A 12,230-nucleotide genomic window follows, 5' to 3' on the forward strand; every position below is an offset into this window, starting at 1 on the left:
GTCCCAGTACCTGGCACAGAGAGGCTGGGGGAGAGCTCTGTGAGGTTGAGGCTAGCCCAGTCTACAGAGCAAGTTCCCAGACTTCTGGGGGAAAATAGAAACAGACATAAGAAGTGGGGATACATGTAGTTTAGTGGATAGAGCATTGGCCTAGCACTTAAAAACAAAAGCGGTATTCCAGTCACCTCGAGGGTCCCTTACGTAGTAGCTGGGTCCTCTGGACTCGGATGCACATCTTCCTTTTGATGGTTCTGTTGACGTTTCTGTATCACAAGTGTTTAAGAGGATGGGTGGGCCTGAGTTGAGGTTCAGCGGCATATGCTCGGTCCTGAGGGTAGGGCTCTGGGTTTTATCTTTTGAGATGGAGTCTAGTCTCTGTCACTCAGGCTGTTTAAAATGAAGACCATCCTGCTTGGGCAACCGCCTGAGCGCCGCGAATACCGGCTGGCACCTCTGCTTCTAACTTCTTTAGAATATAATGACCAAGAGGCGCATAGCACCCTGGATGCTGACGTAGGGTCTCAAGTTCAAAGCCAGGCTGGGCGACCAACACAGGGAGAGCCTGTCTCAAAAAAACAGACATAGCAATGAAGAAAAAGATGGTGGGCAGGAATGGGGGGTGGCACTAAAGAGTGACGTACCCATATGCCCAGGACTCCTCCCCACCCAGGAAGAGCTCCATCCAAGAACGTGGGAGGTGGGATCGTGGTGGGGACCTTTCTGCCCGGCAGATAACGTCTTGCTGTGTGAGGTTCGGTTTTCCTCACTCTATTTATGCGTGATTACCACATGTGTTGGCCTTGACTCTGGTCAGCTGAGTCTGCCTGTTGACTCACAGGGTGATCTGAGTGGCTAAGAATGACAGCCGGGGCCTCAGAGCAAGCGAGGGGATATGGCTCTGAAAACTAACCGGATAACTCCGGTCTCTATTTCTGGGAGTTGACATTCAGTAACCAGCAGACTAATCAGACCCCTGAGGTGGGACAGACAGCTTGCCTAGGGTGCCTGCCACTTGCTGCTGTTCCAATTCTGCTGTGGGAGCCTACAGTTAAATCTGAATGACCCCAAGTTTGGCCTTGTCATAAACTGTGGCTATCTGTGGGCAGGGAAGGGTGGAGCTGGTTCACATCAACCAGCAAGACAGGGCCTCCCCAGGGAAAAAGCCAGCTAGGGCTAGAGCAGAGGTTCTCGACCTTCCTAACACCGTGACCCTTTAATGCAGTTCCTCATGTTGTGGTGACCCCAACCCTAACATTTTCATCGCTACTTCATAACTAATTTTGCTACTGTTACGAATTGTAATATCTAATATTCAGGATATCTGTTATCGAACCCGAAAAGGGGTTTCTATCCACAGGTTGAGAACTGCTAGGCTAGAGAGACCCTGACTCAGAAACAAACACCTCCCAAAACAGCTGGGAGTGGCGGCCCAGAGGCACCACAGGCAGATTTATCTCAGCCAGATGCAGGCAAGATTTCTGAGTTGAAGGCCAGCCTGGGCTACATGGTAAGTTCAAAAAACCAAATTGATCCCCATCCTATCTCCCCCTTCCCCCCCCCCACACACACAAAATCAAACTGATTTGTATGTGAGACAGAGATGGGGGTCTTACGTAGCCCAGGTTGGCCCCAGAGTCCTAATTCTGCCTCCACCTCCCACATTCTGAGGTGACAGGTTGGTCACCACACCCAGCCCAGTGGCTGAAGAGTTTGCCTTGCCCCACCAGCCTTTGCTCGGTCTTAAGCAGCGGTGTCCGTTACCTACGTTGTTCAAGGTCTAAACTGCAGCTCTGGATGTTGCCAGCACCCAGAAAAGGCACCAGGTTTCTGACCTCTGACCTCTAGGTAGGGACTCAGAGCCTCATCTCCCACAAGTGCTCGCCTGGCCTGGTGAGGTAGGTCTCCTGGTCTGAAGTTGTCCTACCCCAAAGACCAGGTCAGGAAACTGGCAATCCATACTCAGCAGGGACCTCTGAACAGGAAAGCATGTCTGAGAGACACCCTCATCCTGACGCTGATCACCATAGAGCTGCATCGGTTCTTTCCCACTGTGATGGACATGACTGGGTATTTGTTGTTGTTTGTTTTTGGGTTTTTTTTTTTTTTTTTTTTTTTTTAAAGATTTATTTATTTATTATGTATACAGTGTTCTGTCTGCATGTACACCTGCAGGCCAGAAGAGGGCACCAGATCTCATTACAGATGGTTGTGAGCCACCATGTGGTTGCTGGGAATTGAACTCAGGACCTTTGGAAGAACAAGCAGTGCTCTTAACCTCTGAGCCATCTCTCCAGCCCCGGGTTTTTTTTTTGTGTGTGTGATTTACTTACTTTTCTGTGCATTGGTGTTTTGCCTACATGTATGTCTGTGTCAGGGTGCCAGGTCCCCTGGAACTGGAGTCACAGACAGTTGTGAGTCACCATGTGGTTGCTGGGAATTGAACCCAGGAGCTCTGGAAGAACAGCCAGTGCTCTTAACCTCTGAGCCATCTCTCCAGTCCACCTTTATTCCCCAACCACGTATAGCCAGATTTTTGGGAGGGGACTTTATGGTTGTCACAGGTTTTTAGGTTTGGGTTGTTTTTGTTCTGACGATGGAACCCAATGTTTCAGACACTCTTTAAGAACCACTTTAAGAATGGCTCAGAGGTTAAGAGCACTGGCTGCTCTTTCAGAGGTCCTGAGTTCAATTCCCAGCAACTGCATGGTGGCTCACCTCTATGTATAATGACAACTGGCGCCCTCTTCTGGCCTGCAGCATACATGCAGGCAGAATGCTGTATACAATAATAAGTCTTTAAAAAGTCACTCTACTGTTGAACTTCACACCCAGACTCCGGCCAGTCACTAGGGAATGCTACACAAGTGCTCTGTGGCCGAGTAACCCCTTGCTGGGGATTGCCCACCAAGCTCTGCCCTAGCTCTAGTTGTTAGTTGTTCGGGTGGGAGAACTGTTTGGATCTCATGTGGTTTATCAGCACAATAGTGCTTTCCAAAGGTGCTTTTTCCATGTTAGTTAGAAGGAATTTTGCCAGCTGAGTGGTGGTGCACGCCTTTAATCCAGCACTCGGGAGGCAGAGGCAGGTGGATCTTGAGTTCGAGGCCAGCCTGATCTACAGAGCAGGTCAGCCAGGGCTTACACAGAAACCCTGTCTCAAATGAAGAAGGGGTCTTGCCTGCGGTGAAGACTGCCTGCCTCGTCCTACAGCACTGTCTGCTGTGAACTCAGCCCCCCTCCTCAGTGCTGAGTTCTCAGTCTGGGGGGGGGGGGGGTTAAGGGAGGGGAGTCGGAAGAGTGAAAAATCCTAACCTGGCCCTACATCAGGAAATTAGAGTCGAGACAGATTTAGCAGCTAACAGCTGGGTAAACCCATATGAAGGATCCAGCTGGTTCTAACTGACTGTAAGCATTTTAGGTCAGTCCTTGAATGTGAATCATCCTAAACATCCAAATTCCTACCATGCCATATCCTGCTGCTGGGGTAGAAGCTAAAAGACAGGGTCTCACTATGTAGACCATGTTGGCCTGAAAACTCAGAATACCAGCACACACGCGCGCGCGCGCGCGCGCGCACACACACACACACACACACACACACAATCTGCCTCCCAAGTGCTGGGATTAAAAGCATGAGCCTAGGGGCTGGAGAGATGGCTCAGAGGTGAAGAGCACTGGCTGTTCTTCCAGAGCTCCTGGGTTCAATTCACAGCAACCACATGGTGGCTCACAACCATTTGTAATGAGATCTGGTGCCCTCTTCTGGCCTGCAGACAGAATACTATATATAATAAATAAATCTTTTTTTAAAAAAATCTAAAAGCATGAGCCAAAGACCTCTAACCTAGAGGTCATGGACAAAAGGAAGCTCGGTGAGTATAAAATAACAATATGGGATGTACCTCAATTGGTAGGGGGTTTGTCTAACATGCATAGAGCCCTGCATTCCGCCCTCAGGACGGCATGAACCAGGTGTGGTGGGGCACACCTGAAATCCCAGAACTCAGATCCAGAGGTCTGAGGATCAGTTCAAGGTTGAGGGTGGAGCCATGGCTCCGTTGCCAAGAATGCTCCACGTGCATTCACCAGGACCCAGCACCCACTTGGCAAACCAGGCGACCTGTGCTCCTCCTCCACAGGACCATCAGCTGGTGCTTGCTGCCTTCCAGCCTAGCTGAGCAAATTCACATTCAAAGACCCTGCCTGGGAATAGGTAGAAAGTGATAGAGGAGACCCCAACGCCCTGCTCTGGCTTCTGCATATGCCTGTGTGCACGCACCCACACAAAATCTTTTTTAAAATTGCAAGGTTAGCCGGGCGGTGGTGACGCACGCCTTTAATCCCAGCACTCGGGAGGCAGAGGCAGGTGGATCTCTGTGAGTTCGAGGCCAGCCTGGTCTACAAAGCGAGTTCCAGGAAAGATGCAAAGCTACACAGAGAAACCCTGTCTCGGAAAAAAATAAATAAATAAAAATTGCAAGGTTATATTGAAGACTAGCCTGGATTACATGAAGCCAGTCTCGGGAATAAAATTAAAAGATGGGGTACAAAAAGTAACAGCACCTGGGGGTATCGACAGGAGGATCTGGAGTTCAAGGCCAGCTTCTGTAAATTTGAGATTAGTCTGGGCTGCATGGGACCTGGTCTCAAAAAAACAAAAAAGCAAACCCTGCCAGCTCCTGGGAGTACAATCACTCATCTGTAATCTCCGAAGGAAGAGGTAGGAGGAAGTGCTGTGAGTTCGAAGCCAGGTCACTCAGGGCTATACAATTAGAACCAATCTGTCTCTGACACTCATGCGCGCGCACCAAGGAAGCAACAGTGTTAGCTGGCCTGACCCTGAACTATTACCTTGTTACAAAACGGAAATGAGGCTGAATGCAAGGCCCTGGAGTTGGTGCGTGCTGGGATTCAGGAGTCTTCCTGGCCCAAGTCTGGGATCTGTTCCCCATAACCCTCGGGGACTCCAGCACCGTCGTCCTCTGTCTCCTCCTGGCGCACACTGTGGGTCCTGCAGCTGTCCCTGTTAAGTGCGGGAATCTGCTTCGGGGAGCCTCCAGGTTACGCCCAGACCCAGATGGCAGTAGCGACCTCCAGCCCACCCAATCTGAGATCTCCATTTCTGGGTGTCTGAGTACCCCCTCTCCCCCCACAAACACCTGGACTTCAGACGAAGGATTGTGCTGCCAGGCCTCGTACAGTGACCACTCCCCCACCTCTGGCCATTTCGGGATGCCCAGGTACCCGGATGTGAGCTAGGCAGGGCCGCGGCTCAGCCCCGCCCCACCCCTCCAGGAGATCTGCGCGCGGCAAGAGCCAATCACGAGCCAGCATTTTGCCTCCGTGCCAATGGCCGGCCTGTTGCTGGGACTCGCATCCCTGCTTTGGAATCTGCCTGCTGAGCGGCCGAAGCGCTAATGCCGGAGCTTATCCCGGCTTTCGGGTCCTCTTTTCTCCCCTCTGTCTCCGCCTTTGCAGTCTTTACCGAATAATCTGCTCTGGGCTTTTTTTTGTTGTTGTTGTTAAGGACGTAAAAACCTCCACGGGGGTTGTCCCTGGAAGGACGTGATCTTGGAGGATGGGGCACCAGGCTCCGGGTGGTCCTTGCCGTCAGGGTTGCCATAGGAACCTCTCTCTGGCCTCTAAAAGCTTGCTGCTGTCCCTCATCTCCAGGTTACCTTCCGGAAACCACCCCAAGACGCCTACATTGTATCTGTCACAAAGTGGGGAACCAGGGCTCAGTATGTTTGCTCAAAGGTGGGTGGCGAATCTGTCCACTTTCATCCCCTCCCACGCTGGCCCTTTGGCAGTGCACTAAGGTGGGCGTGGGCCGCACAGCCGAAGTCCCGAGGACCGGAGTCCCTTCTCTCTGCAGTATTCAAGGCTCCCAGTTCTGCCTGGGCAGCACGGGCAGCTTTAAATGAATGGCGGCCAGTTAGGAATCAGCTTGCGACGAGGTCAGAAGAAGGGATGAAGGCCCCTTCCTTGTCATTTCCTAACAGAATTAGAGAGATGAGTCTAGGCGGTGGTGGCCCACGCCTTTTATCCCAGGACTCAGGAAGCAGAGGCAGATCTCAGTGAGTTCGAGGCCAGCCTGGTTTACATAGCAAATTCCAGGACAGCCAGAGCTGCATACTGAAACCCTGTCTAAAAAAAAAAAAGAAAAGAAAAAAGAAAGAAAGAGAGAGAGAGAGAGAGAGAAAGAAAGAAAGAAAGAAAGAAAGAAAGAAAGAAAGAAAGAAAGAAAGAAAGACAGAAAGAAAGAAAGCCGGGCGGTGGTGGCACACACCTTTAATCCCAGCACTGGGGTGGCAGAGCCAGGCGGATCTCTGTGAGTTCGAGGCCAGCCTGGGCTACAGAGTGAGTTCCAGGAAAGGCGCAAAGCTACACAGAGAAACCCTGTCTCGAAAAACAAAACAAAACAAAAAAAAAACCAAAAAAAAAAAAAAAAAGAAAGAAAGAAAGAAAGAAAATACACATGCGTTTGCCAATGAGTAGAAGATCAGGTGTTTAAATGATTTGTTTACACTTATTATTTGGCTGTGTACGTTTGCACGTGTGTGTAGGCATGTGCATGCCAAGATGACCTGTTGTCAGAGGACAACTTTCAGAAATTCTCTTCTTCAGCCACATGAGTCTTAGATATCAAACTCAGGCCTCTCCTCGGACTCGGCAGCAGGCACCTTTACTCACTAAACCATCTCAGACACTCGAAGATCAGTGTGATCCCATCACTCAGCCATGCCCCTTCCTCTGTCAGGGGAGAAAGACCAGGGTTTGAATTCACATCTCACTGTGTCCTAAGTACACAGGACATAACCTTTAGCCCATCTACATCATAAAAATGGCCAGACGGTGGTGGCACATGCCTTTAATCCCAGCATTTGGGAGGGAGAGGCAGGCATATCTCTGAGTTTGAGGCCAGCCTGATCTACAGAGCTAGTTCCAGGACAGCCAGGGGTACATAGAGAAACCCTGTCTCAAAACAAAACAAAACAAACAAACAAACAAACAAAAACTGTCTAGCAAATTGTGCCTCATGGCTCAGGTTTATAATCCCAGCTCCAGGGATTATGGTTAATGTATGAGGGTGCTGAGACAGGAGGATGGCAAATTGAGGTCCAGCCTGGGCAACTTAGTGAGATCCTCTCTAAAAATAAAAATGGGTAGAGAAAATGGAGGATTAGATTAGCTCAGTGGTAGGTAGACCTCTTGCCTAGAATCCCCCAGTGAGGCACTAGGGTGTGGCTCAGTGGTAGAGCACCTGCCTAGAATCCCCCAGTGAGGGGCTGGGGTGTGGCTCAGTGGTAGAGCACCTGCCTAGAATCCCCCAGTGAGGGGCTGGGGTGTAGTTCAGTGGTAGAGCACCTGCCTAGAATTCCCCAATGTGGTTTAGTGGTAGAGTGCTTACCTAGGTTCCAGTCCCAATGCCACAGAACCAAGCAAATGCCTGGAACTCACAGGCTTCCTGCTGTTAGTCCAGGGACACAGCTTTGTTGTAGTGCACACACTAACATGGGTTCGGCCTCCAGCCCCACAAAAATGATAAAAGAAGCTGAGTGTGATAGCATATGATCATATACACTTTTTTCCTTTTTTGGTTATTTATTTATTTATTTATTTGGTTGTGTGTGTGTGTGTGTGTGTGTGTGTGTGTGTGTGTGTTTCATACAGGGTTTCTCTGTGTAGCCCTGGCTATCCTAGAACTCACTCTGTAGAACAGGCTGGCCTCAAACTCAGAGATCCTCTTGCCTCTGCCTCCCAAGTGCTGGGATTAAAGACTGAAGGCATACTACCACTGCCCCACAGATTGTATACACTTCTAATTCCAGCATTTGGGAGGCTGTGGCAGGAGGATCAGGAGTCCAAGTCCAGCCTGAGACAAAAACAGGTATCTCAGTTGGTAGAGTGCTTGCCTGGCATTCACAAAGCCTTTGATTCTGTCACCCCCACATAAGTCTCCTGGGAAACATGCTTGCGATAGTGGAGGCAGGAAGATTAGGAATACGGAATCATTCTAGGTTACATACCACGTTCAAGACTGGTCTGCACGAGACTCTGTGTTTGGCTTTTTGTTTTGTTTTTAGACAGAGTTTCTCTGTGTAGCCCTGGCTGTCCTGGAACTTGCTCTATAGACTGGGGCTGGCCACACACTCAGAGAGTTGCCTGCCTCTGCCTCCAGGCGTCTACCACCATCACCGACTGAGTCTCTGTTTTTTTTGGGGGGGGGGCAGCTGAAGCTGGATGTGGTGGCACATGCCTTTAATCCCAGTATCTGGGAGGCAGAAGCAGGTGGATTTCAGAGTTCAAGGCCAGCCTGGTCTATATAGTGAGTTCCAGGACTACTAAGACTACATAGAGAGACTCTGTCTCAAAACAACAACAACCAACCAGAGATGGGGAGGCAGGGGGATGCTGGATGGCTGAATAGTTAAAAGCTTGTATTGCTCCAGTAAAATTCAGTTTTCAGCACCCACCTCTGGTGGCTCAAAACTACCTATAACCCCAGCTCCAGGGGATCCAGCGCCCTCTTCTGGCCTCTGCGGGTGCCTGCATTCCTATGCACATAGCTACACATAGATATTATTAAAAATATTTTTTTAAAGGAGGTGGATGTTGTTGACGGCACACGTCTTTAATCACAGCACTCAGGAGGCAGAGGCAGGTGGATTACTGAGTTCGAGGCCAGCCTGGTCTAATAGTGAGTTCTAGGACAGCCAGGGCTACACAGAGAAACCTTGTCTTGAAAAAACAAAAAGCAAAAGCAAAAACAAAGACAAACAAACAAAACGCTAGGGCAGGGGAGTTGGCCCAGTGCTAAGAATGTGTTCTACTGTTGCGGAAGTCCTGAGCTCAGTCCCTGGCTTCCATGTTGGATGGCTTACAATCATCTGTAACTCCAGCTTTAGGGAGTACAGAGTCTCTGGTTCCTCGGGTCCCTACACTCACACGCACGTACCCACACACATACACAGACACATACACACATAATTAAAAATGAGTAAATGACCCTCAGGAGGCAGAGGCAGGTGATCTGTGAGTTCGAGGTCAGGCTGGTCTACAGAGTGAGTTCCAGGACAGCCAGGGCTACACAGAGAAACTTTATCTTGGAAAAAAATAAAAGAAGAATTAGAAATAAAATTTTAAAACAGGGTGGGCGGTGGTGGCGCACACCTTTAATCCCAGCACTCGGGAGGCAGAGGCAGGTGGATCTCTGTGAGTTCGAGGCCAGCCTGGTCTACATAGCTAGTTCCAGGACAGCCAGGGCTACACAGAGAAATCCTGTCTCAAAAAAAAAAAAAAAAAAATTTGTTAAACATACACCCAAAGTGGCCGGGATTCCGAGATCTGAGTCCAGGCAGTTTATCTCAAATGCCCACAAGTACATGAACGGTCCTTTGCTGCCCCTTAGTGGCCTGGGGTTGCTGATGAATGAGTGACAGCTAGCAGGTGCTCGCTCTGAACAGCATTAGACACAGTAATCAACAATTCCTGTCCGGAAGGGGCACCAGGGACGGCCAAAGGCCTAGAATCCAGATGTGGCTGTGAGACCTGCAAAAACAGAATGGGCTGGCGGCCCAGAGGCTTGAGCACAGCCAGTCTCTCAGCAGGGACATTTTCAAGACCAGACAGGGTTTCTCTGTGTAGCCCTGGCTGTCTTGGAACTCGCTCTGTAGACCAGGCTGGCCTCGAACTCACAGAGATCTGCCTGCCAGAAACTCCTTTTCAATCTCTCTCTTTCTCTCTCTCCCTCCCTCCCTCTCTCTTTCTCCCCTCCTCTTATCCTCCCATGTGGGTGCATGCCTCTACGTGGAGGCCAGAGGACAGTGTTAGTGTCCAGAAAGGACACTGTCTGCTTCCCTCGTTGGTCTAGAACTTAGTGACTAAGCTAGGCTGACTGCCAGCGAGCTTCTGGAATCTGCAATTTCTGCCTTACTGGTATAGGGTTACAAGCATGCTCCACCTTGCCCAGAATTTTCCCATGGGTAAAATCTCCTAGAAGGGATCGAACTCAGGTCCCCATGCTTGCTACGACGCAACCACTTTACCAACTAGGCTATCTTCCCAGACCCTAAAACTGGGCCTTTTGTCCTCATTTCCTCTCTAGTCTGGTAGACCTTAGAAGCTGAGCAGAGATTCCCCTGGACACTGTAGAGTGTCTGGGAGAGCATCTGGGGACTTCTGGTGGCAGGACTAGGGATATGAGCATCATTCAGGGCAGTCTCCAAGCCTGGTGAAGGTGGACTTCTCTGGATACGACTTGCTCAGCCCTGGGACATTCAGCCTACCTTCTGAGGATCAGGGACTTTTCCTCCAGATCTCACTTCCTCCTCCCCGAAGGCCCGGGCCTTAGGGCTTCAGGACTCTCCCCTGAGAGATCAATCTATGTTCCAAAAGAAACTAGGGACGTATTGCTCTTCCGTTAACACATGCCCACAGTGCCTATCAGCATAACAACGTTCATGCTAGCCTACAGACTCCCCCAGTCCTTACTTACAAGACCTTGTTATATACCTCAAGCTCTCCACCCCAGCTCACAGGCTCTCTAACTCCCATTCTCTTATAACCATGAAGATCTGCCCCCCACTCAATTCTCTCTGCTTTCCTGAGAAACAGCCTTGACAGTTTGGAATAAACTTTTCTCCTTTTCACCCGCAGAGTGGCTCTCTTGGTTTCTTTTGGTTGTTGTTTTTCCAGACAGGGTTTCTCTGAGTAGCCTCGGCTGTCCAGAACCTCGCTCTGTAGACCAGCCTGGCCTTGAACTCACAGAGATTCTCCTGCCTCTGCCTGCTGAATGCTGGCATTAAAGAGGTGCACCACCACTGTCCTGCTTATCTTGGTTTCTTGGCCTGTGCCCCTTGAATTCAGATACTAGCAGGGTTCAAGGCCCGAGGCTGGGATGCTAAAAGGGTGGTTGGTCCTGGGAGGTGGCACACACCTGTAATCCCTTGGTAGGCAGAAACAGGGCCTAGCACACACAAAGCCCTGACTCCTGTCATCAGTACTGAATAAATCAGGGACGATGGCAGGAACTTTTAATTCCTGCACTCAGCAGGTGCAAGCGGGAGGATCAAAAGTTCAGGGTCATACTCCTGGCTATATAGCAAATTAGAGGGCAGCCTGGGCTACAGAAATCCTGTCTGTCTGTCTGTCTGTCTGTCCGTCTGCCCATCCATCCATCCAACCATCTGTCCATCTATAAATGAATATGTTAAGTCTGTTAGTTTTTAAAAGTCCAAACAACAGCAGCACAGGAGCTTGAGGTCACGAGCTGGGACAGTGTAGGACAGAGTTAAGTAGGCGGGTGGACGTCAGAGAGGGACAAAGTGAGATGACCCAGAGTTCTGAGGAGGTCCAGGCTGCACAGAGAGCTGCAGTGAGCCAAAGAGAACCCAGAGAAGGGCCGAACTTGGAGGGGAGGTCTGTGTAGACTCTGACCGGCTTCATTTCTGCCTTTGCAAGGGGCTGACAACCCTGACAACCAGAGGTCAGAAAACTGAACTCAGGGTAGGCCTGAACTCTGGGCATGTCTCCTCCAGCAAGGTCCCCACTCCTAAAAGTTGCCAAAATAGCGCCACCTGCTGGGGACCAACTGTTTAAACACATTTGCCTACCGGAGACCTTTCCCATTCAAACCATGGCCAGGATGGGTACAGAATGGCTTGGGGAAATCAATCAATCAATCAATCAATCAATCAATCAATCAATCAATAAAAAGGAAAAGGGGCCCGCAGCGGTGGCACACACCTTTAATCCCAGCACTCGGGAGGCAGAGGCAGGCGGATCTCTGTGACTTCAAGGCCGGCCTGGTCTGTAGAGCAAAAGTGCCAGGACAGCCAGGCTACACAGAGAAACCCTGTCTCGAAAAACCACAAAAAAGTGTGTGTGTGTGTGTGTGTGTGTGTGTGTGTGTGTGTGTGTGTGTGTGTGTGTGTGTTGGGGGGGTGGGAGGAACATGGCTGGTCTTGGGTTCCAGCAACAAATGAATGAAAAAAAGAAATAAAAATGGAGGACATGACATTTGCTAGGTGTGGTGGAGGAGAAGGTTTATTATAGATACGAGGGAGAGCATAGCCAGAGGCAGGGACATCTGGGAGAGTCCAGAGTGGACACGACCCTACGTGAGGAGAGGGGGAGGGGGAGGGAGAGACTGGAACAGGTGCAGCAGCCAGGAGGACCAAAAGAGAGTAGAGGAAAAGGACTAGATAGACAAAATGGTTGGATTATATCAG

This window comes from Peromyscus eremicus, chromosome 23 (genome assembly GCF_949786415.1).
Source record: "Peromyscus eremicus chromosome 23, PerEre_H2_v1, whole genome shotgun sequence".
Classification (NCBI taxonomy): Eukaryota; Metazoa; Chordata; class Mammalia; order Rodentia; family Cricetidae; genus Peromyscus; species Peromyscus eremicus.